This window comes from Podarcis cretensis, assembly GCF_951804945.1.
Source record: "Podarcis cretensis genome assembly, chromosome: 2".
NCBI lineage: Eukaryota > Metazoa > Chordata > Lepidosauria > Squamata > Lacertidae > Podarcis > Podarcis cretensis.
Genome location: NC_137171.1, coordinates 86,243,902 through 86,259,806, shown reverse-complemented (window position 1 = coordinate 86,259,806; position 15,905 = coordinate 86,243,902). Strand labels below are relative to the sequence as shown.

Below are 15,905 nucleotides of genomic sequence, written 5' to 3'. Positions count from 1 at the left end.
AATTTTTTTAAAAATAAAATAAAAATGACAGACATATTCATGCGTTCTCAAGAGGCCTGGAACTGTACAGCTCAGAACACTGGTGATGATGGTAATAATACATCGCTGTATTTCTGTGGTAAATCTTGTGGGCCCCTCCAGGCATTCTTTTTATTGTGCGTTCAGGATGATTTGTGCTCATGGTGGTATCTGAAGGATGGCACCAAAGCTTTAAAGGCAGTGAAATGCTACTCGTGTGGACGTCTAGACCACGTGAAGAGGGAATATAGACATCCCAATGCCAAGGCAACAGAGCAGCGCAGCGAAAGCTCAACGCGTGTCAACAATCCTACTGTTAAGGATTGGAAAGCTCTGAAATGCATAGCACATTATTTGAAAGGCACTATGCACTACAGACTGAGATTTAACAATCAGAAGTCTGGCGGTCTTGAGATATTTGCTGATGCGAGTTTTGGAAGTGACACTATAGACAGGAAAAGCATGTCTGGAGTTTGCTACATGTACAATCAGGTTCTATTTGATTGGTCGTGCAAGAAGCCAACAACAGTAAGCTTGTGTTCTTGTGAAGCTGAACTGAATGCACTGTCTTATTCACTCGTGGATTGTGAATGGTTGTTACAACTGTGTAAAGACATGAGAATTCCTGTAAAGTGTCCAATCCAGGTTTATCAGGATAACAAAGCATGTTTGGCTTTGCTGACTTCTGAAGGTTGTAAGCAAAGCACAAAGCACTTGCAATTGAAGCTGCAATATGCTGGAGAATGTTTTCAGAAAGGACTCATAATGGTGTCCTACACGCCAGGTAATGAAATTCCTGCTGATTTATATTGTCCAAGGTTGTTTCGAAGGATCAACACTATACCTATGTACAGAAACTGGGTTTGTACTGATATTGTACTGACACACTGCCCAGTGGTGTTCACAGAAAGGGGGAGGATGTTAGTTTCTGTTTGCCACTGTGCAGTGCTTTAGAGTCACAAGACTCTGTTTACATTCCAGAGACATTCCAGGCTGTTGGAAGTATCACAGGAGACGGATGTGACGTTACTGGTTTCCTGTTCCTTTGTTTTTCAGTTGCTCTCTGCTCTCACAGAGAGAGGATGATTTCTTTTCTGTCTAGCTAGAAAATAAAGCATAGCGATGTAGCCATAAATCTCATCACTTCCGCCTGCTGCTTTGATTCTCTGCGTAATGGGAACGTGCCTGGAGGCCTCATCAAAGGCTCAGGTCATTAATCACGTCAGAGGGGGATTCCGGAAGATGAGCTTTATCAGCTCGGTCGAACGCAGGTTCCGACAGTATCAAGGTAGTTACGCCCCATGCTGGTTTCCCTCACAACAGTTTTGGGGTGTACCTACTGTTTTGTTTCCAGTCAGAGCATGTCCCATAGTTTCCTCCTAAATTGTGTCACTTTGTGGAAAACAAGTATTCAAAGTGTGTGTGTGTCTTTTCTCCCACTTTCGCTGTGCTATAGTGCAAGAGTACCTCGACAGAGGGCAACCATGCGGTGACATTGAGGGAGCATTGCAGAACAACTAATGTTGTATGGACAGTTCAGTATAATTGCACAATTATTTCATCAATAAAACACCAGAGTGAAGGGGCCCTGGGTGTTTTGCACTTGTGACAGTGCAGCCTATAGCATTGACTGGCTGAGCTGGTGTGTAGCACTTAACAGTTTGCAATCCAGCTTCTGTGACCTTAGCCAGGACGTAGTTAAATGTCACACGGAAAAGTTTGGATGGCTCAAAATCTCACAAAGGAACAAGTTAAGGATTATGAAGAGATCCTGTGACATAGGACAGGGATTAGCAGATTTGTGGGTTCTAGTTCATTATTTTTAAATGAAATCTCAAGTTCTGCCACCTGGAGCTGGGTGCAAAAGATATACACATGCTAAGAATGAAAGGACTCTGAACCCAGCAATTGTGTGTACAGTTGTGTGTGTCTGCAGGTGGATTTCACATACTGATTTGCCCTAACCTGCCTATTCTTTGTGGGCTTCTATTCATCTTTTATTTTCATTCAGATCTGAAAAACAAAAAGCTGAAACTTAGTAGGTGAACAAATTCTGAGTACTGATGGCATGCATCAAGTAAATGAAGCAATTAGATTCAGCATGACTAACTGACTTATCATCATACAGTTTCTGAATAAGGCCTTTTGTACGTCAGAACTGCCATGATAAACACCCTGTCAAAAATGCCATCATGATGGGAACTGGAGCCCTATCCTGATGTAGAGAAAGGCAGGACTGGCACTGGAAGGAAAAAGGGAGATGTTTTCCACAGAAAAGTTTGCCACGACGAAAGAAAGGCTAATGACAAACTTCAAATCTCATCATCACGAAAAACTGACTTTGCACACTGAACTGCTCAAGTTACTTGCTTTGGAGAGTTCTTGGAATAGTCACTTTCCCCCTGTTATTTAGATGTGGAATAGCTTTCCTCCACCCCTATGCCCTTAAAGGGATGGCAAAATGTAGCCCAAAGCTGGAGGCTGGGGGAACAGCATGTAAACAAGATCCTGAACTAGTGCTGGAGGTTCCCAAATGCATGAACTCACAAAACTCAGTATGTGTTTGTACTGCAAAGTGAACAAAATGTGACCACAGCCCCTGACAGCTGCTTTCAAGACTGTGCATTTATCTGAAATGTCTGTAAAATAATTATTTATATTACAATATAAATATTACAATTTGAGAATCCCAAGTGGTGCTCAGGCCAGTGGACGTCAATACTGGCTGCAGATCAGCACACAGCTACATGCTCTCAAGTCTCATTGTTTTCAAAGTTTGCATAAACAGTGAGCTGGGCTGAAGAGGCAGCTATGGCGTCCATTTGACACTGAGGCGGAGTCTGTTCAGAGAACTGTCGAGACTGCAGGCAGCTATGATTTTTCGTACTTGATTTGCTGCTTAATATTGGCTCATCCTTGCTATTAGTAATTGCTGTCTTCCCGTTATTCTATATGGCTGAAGCATTAAGAGAGCTCATTATAAGTAGCTTGAAAACTCTGCTTGAAATCCCTTTTCCAACCTGCTCTGACATCAGCCAGGAATCTACACTCTTTCTTCCATTAAAGCAGTAAAACAGTTATTTGCTTATTAACTGTGCTGATTCTGCTAATATGCATGTAATGATAACATGAAGGCAGGGAGGAATCAATCTTTTTGTTCTGGTGATTCTGCCCGCTCAGCTCCTTTCCACCTCTACCTCTCCAATTATATCCTAGTGTCGCAAATAGTGATGTCCTCCAGTTGTCAGCAATATTAAATCCAGCAGTGGGAGGTTCAGCAAGGCTGTTTTGCGTTAGAATCTCTATGTCAATTACAGTTTATAGCTTTGCTTGCCCCAAGAGTCTATTGTCTTTAAATGAACACTCAGGAATATGCAGTGGACAAGAGCTGCCTTGTGTTTTCCAAGTGGGTTGACTGCTAAGCCATTGCCCGTGTATTACTGATTTCAAGAGAGTTGTTGCAGACTGGTAGCACAATGCTTCTATTACGGCTCTTTCATTCTCAAGCTAAACCTCCGGGCCTCCAGGGGCTGACAGCTGTGGCCTGTGTTTGCCTGACACAATTGTCACATTTAGTATTCTTCACTAAAGGAAAGGGCAAGCACCAGCTTCAGATAACTTTAGGTGGTGGTGGTCAACTGGTGCTTCACTTGCAGAGGTAGCAGCAGCCAGAGGCCATCAGTGGAGAAAGTGAGCAGTTCACCTGGCCCTCCTCCACGGCTGCTGGATTTCCCCTGCCTCATGAGGAAGCCAGCCTTTTTGCACCTTTAGCCAGCAGAAAGGGTGTTGTCCCTTGTGGGGAGTTGCTTTGGGGTGGGAGTAAGCAAGAACAAGGGTTTGTGGAGGAGGGTCAAGATATTAACTGATATGCATGAAATTTCATATATAGCTATATAATCCCTAGTGTAGTATGATAAGACCTTTGGAGCAGGCATTTTTTAAAAAACGTTTTTATGAACCGCCCTAGTAGGGCAGTAATTGTTCCTTGATAATTTGTCACCTGGGGTGGCCCGCCCCCCTCCCTACGCCGCTTGTTCTCCCAAGAAACTGGAATCAGTGGTGCTCCTAAGACTTAAGTACCCCTTTTATGTTCTTTTGTAACAGAATGCCTACCATTTGCTCCCAAATGGAAATATAAAGAGATGGCCATAAACAATAGGGTTAAAACCTGCCTCTTGGTGTTGCGTGGTCTGACTTCTACTAAGAGGAGACCCATGGGTACCTGCAATGTATCCCCCCCCCCACTTACCCAGCTTATTGGCAGATATTTTGCTATTTTGAAATGATTGTGCATTAAGCCATCAATTTTATTCTATGCTATTCCATCAATATGGCCCTTGATGTGGTTTAAAATAACAAGTCAGGAATATCAGCATTATAAAAACAATTATAGAGAAACAGTACGAGAAAGGAAAACATCAGCAATATTGGGGCTGCAACAACACATTGTTTACACAGATGACTCAACTTAAATACTACATGGGAAAGTGAGTTTTTGCTATAGGCCTAAACTGGGTGGGCTTTGCAGGCTTCAACTGGACAGTGAATGGTTTGAGTGCCACCACAGAAAAGGTCCTATCTCTGGTGGGAAACAGCTCCAACTCTGATGGCAGTAGTACCCAAAGCAAAGTCTTTCCATTTGATTTTTACTCATAGAGTTGGGAAAGGGAGGACACTCCCCAAAACCAGTTGTCACAGGATTGGAGTTACATAATCCGCATGGCTAGCTCCAAACCAAGAATGTGCTGCAGTGTACATGACTCCCGAGCCAGAGTAATATGCTGCTATTGGGGCTGCAGAATGCCTTCTTTGCATGTGGGACACACGGGTCTTGGTTGCCTCCAGAGACTGTCACTATTTTGTGAGAGCGATTCAACTGCATACTAGAAATGTAGGTTTACACAACAAAAGTGGATTAAAGGCTCTGATGCAACAAATCAACTTAAAAAACACACATTTTGGAGTTAGAAAAGTGATGGGGAAATGCACTAAAAAGTCTGGAATCATGATGAGCTGATGGGAAGATGTATAACCTCCCTGCAAACAAATCAGAACAAATGCTCGGCAAAGAGCAGATATTGTATAACCTTCGCTCAGGCTTTGTGCAAGTAAATTGGGATGAACACTCAATAAACAGTTTGTTTGGAGAAGTCCCTAAACCACACACTCCTACCACACAAGGCCTTGCAACCCCTGCCAACATTTTGGTTCTATGATGCATGATAGATAATAATAATAATAATAATAATAATAATAATAATAATAATTTATTTGTACCCCGCCCATCTGGCTGGGCCTCCCCAGCCACTCTGGGCGGCTTCCAACAAAGATGAAAAATACACTAAGAATCCCCATTATCTCATGAATCCCCATTGCCACTTCTAAGCTATTCAGTTTTTCAGTCTGTCGGACAGGCACATTTGCCCAATATTTTTACCAGGCACAAGAGGCTGTAACACAGAACTCTTTAAAACAAAATTATTGGAGATGTTATATAAAAAAGTAGACAGAAAAGGTCTGGGAATTCCAAATATAGTTTAGTACTGTCAAGCGATAAAATGAGCTTTAATAAAGGACTGGTTTTCTCCAGATAAAATCATAGAAGCAGAGTCATTACTTGGAAAAAAGAGATTTTAGAAATATACTGTGGTATGACAATGACAATTGGGAAGGCATAATTGTCTAAGTTAAAGTAACGGTATGCCCAGGACTTTTCCCATTAACTTCATTTTTCTATAATGAATTCATAAACCCAGATTTTGGTCTAATAGGAGTTTTTAAAGATTGGTAAATCACAGGGTTAGATGTTATTGCCTATGAGAAAATTACAAAAATAATGGGAGGAACAAGACACCCAACTTTTCAGTTCTTTCAGATTAGGGGAGCAATAACTTTTATACTTACAAAATATGGAACACTAATAAAGTAAACATGAAAGGGGCCATAGGTAAATTCTACTCTATGATTTGAGATACAGAACAAACAGTAATTTTATGAGAAAGCGAGAAAGGGATGTTAGATCTAAAATAAGAATAGATGAATGGAAATGGTTATAGAGTCATATTCTATGTAGGCTGGTATCATCAGATTTAAGCAGATTTAAGGGGAAATAATTTCAAAATCCTGTATCAATAGTATGTTACACCATACAAGCTGAATTTAATATATCAAATAATTGTTGGAGATGTGGGGTAAGAAGAGCAGATTTTATGGATATATTTTGATAGTGCCTTATCATCCAGTTTTTTTTTGGAATATAGTTATAATACCGTCATAGAAATGGGTGATCATTATACACTTCTTCAGCCTAAAATAGTGCTTTTAAGGTTTTGTGGAGGTGACAGTCCATTTATTAACAGCTTTAAAAAATAATGCAAGCAAAGAACTGGCAAAACAGCAATGTACCATCCTTATTAGATTGGACTGAGAAAATATGATCTACTGTAACAATGATGAAATTAACTTGCTTTAACAGAACACATATAAATCAGCCAGATAGATTTATGGGGAAATGGGCTATGTTCTTTCTGTTTTCGAATAGTAACTATCAAGACAATGCATAACCATATGATGCTTTTAATCTACTGCAATCGTATAAACATTACTCATTATTATTTCTGTGTTGTACAATATTATTTTTTTTTTAAATAATTTTTATTAATTTTCCAAACGAATAATAAGAACAGTATAGAACAGTATAACTTCAAGCTCATCAGTTCATACCCTTCTTTCTTTGACTCCCCCATACCTCCCCATCCCTGCATCCTTGTTTAATAATTCTTTAGCAACCCTTAGGTCCATTGTCTTAATTCCCTTTCATAAATATTTCTTAAGTTTTTTTGTTTACTGCTGCAATTCTTTACTTCTTACCCCCTGACATCTTAACATTCCTCAATTTTGCAATTATTTTTAAGATATATTTTAAATTTCTTCCAGTCCTCTTCCACTGTCTCTTTCCCCTGGTCCCGGATTCTGCCCGTCATCTCGGCCAGTCCCATAAAGTCAATCACCTTTGTTTGCCATTCTTCCAGAGTAGGTAGTTCTTGCGTCTTCCAATACTTTGCCAGTAGAATTCTTGCTGCTGTAGTGGCATACATAAAGAAAATCCTATCCTTCCTTGACACCACTTGGCCCACCATGCCCAAGAGGAAAGCCTCTGGTTTCTTAGGAAAAGTCCACTTAAGGACCTTCTTAATTTCATTATAGATCATTTCCCAGAAAGCTTTAACCTTTGGGCAGGTCCACCAAAGGTGGTAAAAAGTGCCTTCAGTCTCATTACATTTCCAACACTTATTATTAGGCAAATGATAAATTTTTGCAAGCTTGACTGGGGTCATGTACCACCGGTAGATCATTTTCATAATATTTTCTTTTAAGGCATTACATGCAGTAAATTTAATACCGGTGGTCCATAACTGTTCCCAGTCAGCAAACATAATATCATGACCGATATCTTGTGCCCATTTAATCATAGCTGATTTCACCGTTTCATCCTGTGTATTCCATTTTAACAGCAAGTTATACATTTTTGATAAGTTCTTAGTATTGGGTTCCAACAATTCTGTTTCTAGTTTTGACTTCTCTTTCTGAAATCCTATTTTCCTGTCCTGTTTAAACGTCTCATTTATCTGATGGTAATGCAACCAATCTCGAACCTTAGGCTTTAGTTTCTCATAACTCTGAAGTTTCACCCTTTCGCCATCATATTCTAAAATCTCATGATATTTTGGCCATTTAGAATCCATATTAAGCTTTTTTACTTCCCTAGCTTCCATTGGTGACACCCACCTAGGGGTTTTACTTTCCAACAAATCTTTGTATCTAATCCAAACGTTATACAATGCTTTCCTTACAATCTGTGTTGTACAATAAGACAAGCATATGGGAGATAGCGGTAGGACGGAAGAGAAAGCTCTAGAAAGTGCTAGCAAAGTATCTTTTTGGAATTAATAACATCAGTTTCAACAGCACCTCCAACTGATGCTCTCAGGACGCAAGAGGAAATTTGATGACTTCTGCAGCTCAAAGAGTACCATGTGATTGTAGAAGTCCGCTCACCCTTTTGGTACTGCGGCATTGCAGGACGGTAGAGGCTCCACTGGGAATCACAGCCTCAGTGTCCCTTCCTGATAGGAGGCAGGGGCATAAGCCCCTGCTGCCTATCAGGAGCCGGATCCTGGCTTGCATCCTGGTTTGGCGAATGGGGATGTAGGCTTGGACATGGGCTGTGCCAGGGGGCGGAGCCGATGGAGTGGGAAGGCTTCCTTCAGGTCCACTCCCTGGCCATTTAAACAGCCCTCACCTGGGGCCCTAACTGCTTTAGCGAGAGAAAGAAAGCAACACTCGCACATATAGTGCTTCTTTTGCCACTTCTGTAGCAGTCTTCAGGCAATCCCACATCAAGAGCAACAGGAAGGAATTCCTCCTATAGAACTGGCCCTGATTTAGAACCAGTAGCTTGGCAACTGTACAAAGAGAACTTAGAAGATGGATCATAAGGAGAATAACCTGTTAAGGGCAGGAATTATTTCTGACTGTGGCCATAGACTGATGCATGGAATGGTAAAATTAACTGGTCTGGATTTCAAGCATCTATTGATCTGATAAAAATAAAGAAAACTGTTGTCTGGATAGCAGGGTACTGCTGAGGAGGTAGCCATGCAGTGTCGAGTACCAAGAAAATGTCAAGGATAAGGATGCTAGGTTCAGGAAGCAGCGGAGATTTTGCCCTCTCTCTTCTGTTGTTGTTGTTGTTTAGTCGTGTCCGACTCTTCGTGACCCCATAGACCAGAGCACTCCAGGCACTCCTGTCTTCCACTGCCTCCCGCAGTTTGATCAAACTCATGCTGGTAGCTTCGACAACACTGTCCAACCATCTCGTCCTCTGTCGTCCCCTTCTCCTTGTGCCCTCAATCTTTCCCATCATCAGGATCTTTTCCAGGGAGTCTTCTCTTCTCTTGAGGTGGCCAAAGCTTCAGGATCTGTCCTTCCAGTGAGCACTCAGGGCTGATTTTCTTAAGAATGGATAGGTTTGATCTTCTTGCAGTCCATGGGACTCTCAAGAGTCTCCTCCAGCACCATAATTCAAAAGCATCAATTCTTCAGCGATCAGCCTTCTTTATGGTCCAGCTCTCACTTCCATACATCACTACTGGGAAAACCATAGCTTTAACTACACGGACCTTTGTTGGCAAGGTGATGTCTCTGCTTCTACACAGCTGCAAAAGCAGCGGCACTCTCTCTTATATCTGGCGGGTCAAATTACCAAGAGCAGCAGTTCACAATGGTTTCATCCCCTCTGATAGACCCACCTCTGCTTCTGAGAAGGGAGAGGGAAATATTTGGGTCGTGCAAGGGCTAGAAGGAGTGGTAGTGCTGGGGGAAAGTGATAGGATCTTGAGGGCCCATTAAGGAAAAGAGAGGGTGTGGCTGGGACAGCACAGATGGGATGAGAAGGGTAGCAGAACAGCAGGGAGACCGAATCATAGAATTGTAGAGTTGAAAGTAACCCTGGGGGTCTTTTAGTACAACCCCCTGCAATGCAGGAATCTCAACTAGATCACATGGATAATGAACAATATTAACAGTGTGGGAGACTGGGGTCTTGCTATTGCAGTTCTTGACCACATAAAGACTTAGAAATTTCAGTGACTCAGGAACTAGATCTTATTCCCAAACTATGCAACAGCCTTCCTGTTTGACACTGTTCAGATCATTTATCCTCTTTTCTCCTTTTGCCAACATCTGTTTCTGTGGGTTATAGCATTCATGAAAGTAACTTACCTAGCACTATCAGACTTGGGTTACATCCACACCATACATTTAAGGCGCTGGAAGAATCCTGAGAACTTTAGTTTGTTAATGGTTCTGACCTCACCATTCTACAATTTGCAAATTACGGTCCCTGGGATGGTGTAGACATGTGCATATATGTACTTTTGACAACCAAACTCTTTTGATTTGATTCCTTTTCATAGTTCAAAGGACAGGAGGCAACCATCCGGCATAAAATAAAATAAGATTCAACCCTTCCATTTTTTTAAAAAAATAGTCATGTGCTTTAGACTCCAACTTCCTATTTTTTGCTGTTCTTGCATGGAAGAACATTAAAAAGTACATGACAACTCAAATATTGAATTGCAGACACTTTGCTGGAGATAGATAGATAGATAGATAGATAGATATGAATGAAGTTGGAGTTTCATCTTTGAAATTGGCTTTCCTGAAAAATGCAACTATCCCATAAAAAGAGAGAGAAAGTAGCAGCAGCAATCGATATGTCGTACCACAGGGGTAAGTATAAACTCTAACCCCATATGGAATGCAATTTTCAAAGAACAGAGAGGCAGATTAAATATTTATCCAGCATACCCTAAAGCAATCTGTAAGCTTCCCCATGCAGTGGCCAGCCGTGAGTGGAGCAGGCCGAATCAGCCTGTCATACAGCTGTAACAGCAAAACCCAGTCTGGTTATGTCTGAGTGGCAAAATGCATTCATACTTGGAAATGGAAGTTTATGAGCCTCCAAGTAGTGCTTCTTCCCTTGTAGAGCATCTGCAAGAATGTTGCAGAGCATAGTATGGCTGGGAATATGAAGCAAGTATGTTTCCTAATAAAAAACAAATAAAACTAAGCTAGTGGCACTTATCCTGCACAGAGGTGCAAATGTGAAAACTGGAGTTTTACCTGGTCCTTAAAAATAATAATTCACTGCTAAATTTGTGACTTGAAAGATACATCAAGGATACTATCCATAATGTAAAAAAGAAGAAGTAAGAACAAAGCTATACATAAAAATATACAGTGGTGCCTCGCAAGACGAAATTAATTCATTCCGCGAGTCTCTTCGTCTTGCGGTTTTTTCGTCTTGCGAAGCACGGCTATTAGCGGCTTAGCGGCTTAGCGCTATTAGCGGTTTAGCGGCTTAGCGGCTATTAGTGGCTATTAGCGGCTTAGAAAAAGGGGGGGAGGGGAAAAACTCGCAAGAACTCGCCCGACGTTTCGTCTTGCGAAGCAAGCCCATAGGGAAATTCGTCTTGCGAAGCACCTCAAAAGATGGAAAACTCTTTCGTCTAGCGAGTTTTTCGTCTTGCGAGGCATTCGTCTTGCGGGGCACCACTGTAAACTGAAACCAGCTTGCCATGCTCACAACAAACCCAATAGTCTGTGTGGGTTTGCACAGTCCTGTACTTTATTGCACCAATAGCTAATAAACACATTCAATTTGTTCACAAAGAGATCATCAGATTATCTTCCCTCTCTGTCTCACTTTAGTTTAATGATATGTACAATATCTCATACTTGAAATATCTATTCCTCCACTGTTGCTAAGTTCATTTTTCCCAATTATAAAAGATGATCAGTTTAAGAACTGTCAATAATTGTTGAACTAATTCCCTATATTCCAATGGTGTTTGATCCTTTATCAGCGCAAATAAAATAAAGGATCAATTAGTAGTACTGTACATACCTTGTTATCACTTCAATCTCCTTTACCATGTCAGTCCAAAATTTCACAGCCTTAAAGTAAACTCAAAATGTAACATTCCAGATTAGCTGCCTTATGCCTCCAACATAAATTACTTGCCATACTGTACTATGGACACAACTGGCTTATAATGGTGTTAAATGCCAGCATCAGATGAATTTAAGGCTTGACCTAATTGTACAATAAGTGACACTTTGCCAAATCTCCAATGATCCATTAAGATTTTACCTAGTTTGTCAAAACAAGACAAGTACATTTACTTTTGGTAGTTGGTTCCATGACAAGCACAGATAATGCCTGTGGAATTCTGACTGGTTAATGACACCTTCCTTTCTCTCCTTCCTATTTGCCATTATATGCATTTTTTTAAAAAAAAATGTTTTAATTTTTAGACCATAAGGAGTCCTCATCAGCAAGAATCCTCATCTGATCTATGTAAACATCGACACCTAGCAATGCTGCTTCCTTTTCTCCTAGCGCTGCTTCCACAATTTCAACGATCTATTCCATTTTTTTTTAAAAAAAATCAATGTTTTTACAGCTGTTCACTCCCCTCTTCAGCACATAAGCTTGCATCTCCCGTTCCTGCAGACCTATGTCAATTTTGTGAGCAATGAAAAGCTAGAGAAATGAAATGTACCGTATGTGACTTTATTGGTTTCACTTCTTAGGGCTACAGTTACGTATGCAAAGTGATAAAGGACTACTTTATTTATTTAACTTGTTTTTTATCCTCCCCATCTCAAAAGTCTCAGGACATGCAAAAATAAAATCCATAAGTAAAATATTTATTAAAACACAGAATGCAAACATCATAATACAAACAATTACCCCATGCCAAATAAATCACTGTGCACATTATTCCAATGGCATAATTTCATCATCCATAAATTAAGTGATAATGAGCACCCCTGAAAAGCAGCAAAATAGCCTCTCCTCTTGTTCCACTTTTATAGTCCTCAAGAAAGGGCAAGATTATAATGGAGATATTACAAATGAAGAGAAAGCCCCAGTCAGAGTCCAGTAAATAATTTCCCGTGTTAACAGTGAAGAAATTCGCTGGAAATTCAGTGGGAATGCAACAAACAGACATTTGGGAGGATGTGCATTGGAATGGGCTATGACTCCCTGCTGAGGGTGAGCAGTGGCAAACCCAAGTTTGTTGCTGTACAATGTGTGAAATTGCTCAAAGAGTTATAATCCACTACCCCAATGGCTATACCAAGCCAGGCTAGACCTAGAAATTCCTCAGAGCAGAGAATGAAAAAGATGAGCAAATCCTATCCACACATTTTAGCTACAGCAAAAGTTCAGCTGAAAATTTCTAACTGGTATTGGGGGGGAGGTAGCTTTAAAAAGAACTTCTCATTAATACCAAAGCAGTTGGCTTTTTATAATAGGTGTCAAAAAGCCCAGCTTTTGTGCTAGAAAATAAATGGCTCTTCCGTTCACCTATAAAAGAAGGGGGGGGGGAAAGAACTCTGAAGCAAAATTCTCTCTTGCTTGGTGGCTCTTTTGTTATGGTACGATTGCTCAGCCATGGTTAAAAGCTGCTCTTTATAAAAACTGGCTTTAACAGAGTTGCTTGAATCTAACTGCTCTTGCCAAATCCATCAGTTTTTCCAAACAGGCAAAGTACAAGAGAGGCACTGAAAGTTGTCTCCACCCTGCGAAGGAGATGGCTGCTTAACACTCATGCCCATGGAAACCACAAAACTCAGTTTCCAGCAGCCTGGAGGGCATTTTCTTACACAATGCATTTGAGAATGTCTGACATGTCTTTGTGTGTCGCATGTGAAGGCTACTAATTTGGGGAAGAATTTGGAAAGGATGTTGAATGTTCACTGCAGCCAATAAAGGTTTAGTAACTGCATTCCGAGTTAAGTTTAAAGAGGCAGGTCTCATCCTTGTAAGTAAAAGTACCCTCAGTTTTATCCACAACAACAAAACAATGTAAGATAACCAGGATCAGAATGGCATACTTAGGATAGCATACGTACCTTTTAATGCAGATCTAACCATTGCTGAATCTACTTGTGAGCCAACATCCACTCTAATTAGTTCATTCACTTCTGTGTGATTTGCAGCTGCCTGCAGAAGTTACTCATTTTAGTTTCTCTTTTTTCCATGATCACGCCAAACATTGGGAAACCATCCCACATTCCTTGCAATGTGTTTTCTGCAGGGTTATGCCGTTTCACACACCAAAAGATTCCAGCCATGGCAAATTAGTGCTCGAGATGTGAACGCAGGGCAAGTGTGACAACAAGGCCCAGAGCCAGGAGTCATAAGAGCATAAAGATCCCTGCTAGACCAGACCAAAGGCCCATCTAGCCCAACCTCCTGTTCTCACAGTGGCCCAGCAGATGCCAAGGAGAAGCTCATCAGCAGAACATAAGGGCAAAAGTCACTCTTTTGTGAGCTCCTCAGCAGCTGGTATTTAGAGTCCTTTCTGAGGGCTCCTATCCTAACATCACTTAGAGTACTCCATTGCAGCCATTGGGAAAAGTAAAACAAGTCATTTACTTGCAGCGAAATAAATATAGCACTAGGTTTAAGTTATGTGCGAGTAATATTAGATTATTTGACATGCAAGCTTTTTATTCGTGGGTGAGGTCCCCACCATCCCTTGAATTGGGGGGGTTGGGGACAGGGCCCAAATAACTGTTAACTCACTTGCATGAATCCTTCTGTCCAAGCGGCCAAAACAAATTGGATTGTTTGCACACTAGCCCTTTTTTCGATAACTGCTATCCTTTCTCCGACACTCACTTTTTACAGATAACCCAGAAGCTATCATTGCTTGGTCACTGTCTTCCAGTGTCTTCAGTGTTGTTTTTCCCCAACCCCTGAACTGATGCACAGTTGTAGCACCAGCATTGATAGGCAAAACGCTACCGAGGCTTTTACGGGCAAGCAGGCCCTTTCATTAAAACTCCTGCTAGCAGGGAATGCCCATGTTACTTGTTTTCTGTTCAGTATAGATAAGGATAAGAAATTAAATTATTGACTTCCTTTTCATTTATTTTTGATCTTTATTTCATTTTGCAAAAAAGGAAAGAAAGTAAGTCCAAGAAAACCAATAGTTAAAGATCTCCTATCTCTGCAAGGAAGCAATAAACCAGGTAAAACCTGTAAGGAGGGAGTTTTCCATTAACATTGCAAGGGAACTGTCAGGGAACTGACATCAGAGCGAAAAGCGGAGGAAGGGCTCCAGAGCGATGCCGGAGAGGGAACCAGTCGGGGGGAAGGAATTCAGCGTGACACCAATAGAGAGGAGATGGAGGAATCGGTGTCAGGGCTCCAAGACCCTTCAACCGAAACCAGCGGAGAGAGCGCTGGCACGCCCTTGCCATCCCCTTACTTGCGCAGACGCGTTTCGCGCAGGGAACATAGGCGGAGACTTGGGGTCAAGCAGCTTTTATGCTGGAAGAGATTCAAGAAACGCCCACTGGCAGATTCTGCAAGTGACTAACAGGTCACAGAGGGCGAGCTCTAACCCTAAACATGTTTGAGCAAACCATCTAATTGAAGTGGAGGCAGTTTACGCACGAGTAACCACACTATACCATTACAGCAATCTGCCAGTCTCTTGCTGTTACTCGTGAGTAAGCAGTGGAAACATGAGCCAGACAGGAGGCGCCGGGGCAGCGGAGCCAGCTGCGGGGGCGCAGAACCTGGTGAAGAGGAACCAGGAGCTGGAATGGCATGTAGCACTGCTGATGGCGCGGCTGGACGAGAGGCGCACCCAGGACGCGCAGGTGAGACCCACCCCAGTGGCAAAGAAGGTACCCGGACTGGTACACAAGTTTGGGGGAAAACCCCAAGAATATAATGGATTCCGGACAGAAATAGAGTACGCACTGCAGCTGCAGCATGATGATTTTGCTGACGAGGCGGCGCAAGTGGCTTATATCGTGGGGCACCTTGAGGGCAGCGCGAGGGAATGGGTTAGACCCCTAATGGCCGCGCAGAACCCCGCCATGAAGGACGTCCGGAAGTTTTTTCAGGCGATGGACGCTATGTATTCCAGCCAATTGGAGGAGAGTGTGACCCAACAGGAGCTGATGAGATGTAAGCAGGGGGACCTTTCCGTTAGAGACTATTGGTCCCGCTTTGCGATGCTAATACACAGGCTCAAATGGGATATGGACAGCCCGCCCATACGGATGCTGTTTGAGGAGGGGTTGTCCCCAGCCGTTAAAGATGAGCTCTCCCGCGCGCCCCACCCAGAGACTATGGATCAGCTGACGAAATCTGCACTGGCGATAGGCTCTCGCCAGGAAGCGCGCGCTTTGGAAAGGCGGGAAGGGAGAGGGGAGTGTTGCCCTGACTACCGCATTCCTGAGATGCCAAGGCAGCCTTCCGATGACGTGGTGCCAATGGAAATCGATGGGGC

General features: G+C 42.1%; 1 protein-coding gene and 1 long non-coding RNA gene across 4 annotated transcripts in view; both read left to right on the top strand.

The window, feature by feature from the left end:
- Positions 1–15,905, top strand: part of KBTBD12 (kelch repeat and BTB domain containing 12) — a 76,762-nt gene that overhangs the window by 54,230 nt on the left and 6,627 nt on the right. The gene's annotated exons all lie outside the window — the stretch shown is intronic.
- LOC307209486 lies at positions 7,883–12,141 on the top strand. 3 transcript variants are annotated; one of them, XR_013835601.1, is made up of 4 exons: positions 7,883–8,066; positions 8,168–8,535; positions 10,162–10,311; positions 11,899–12,141. It is a non-coding gene; the product is annotated as an uncharacterized lncRNA (long non-coding RNA). The 3 variants fall into 3 exon arrangements; XR_013835602.1 differs by having other exon boundaries at positions 7,883–8,083; positions 8,185–8,535; XR_013835603.1 differs by lacking the exons at positions 7,883–8,066; positions 8,168–8,535 and adding an exon at positions 8,555–8,670.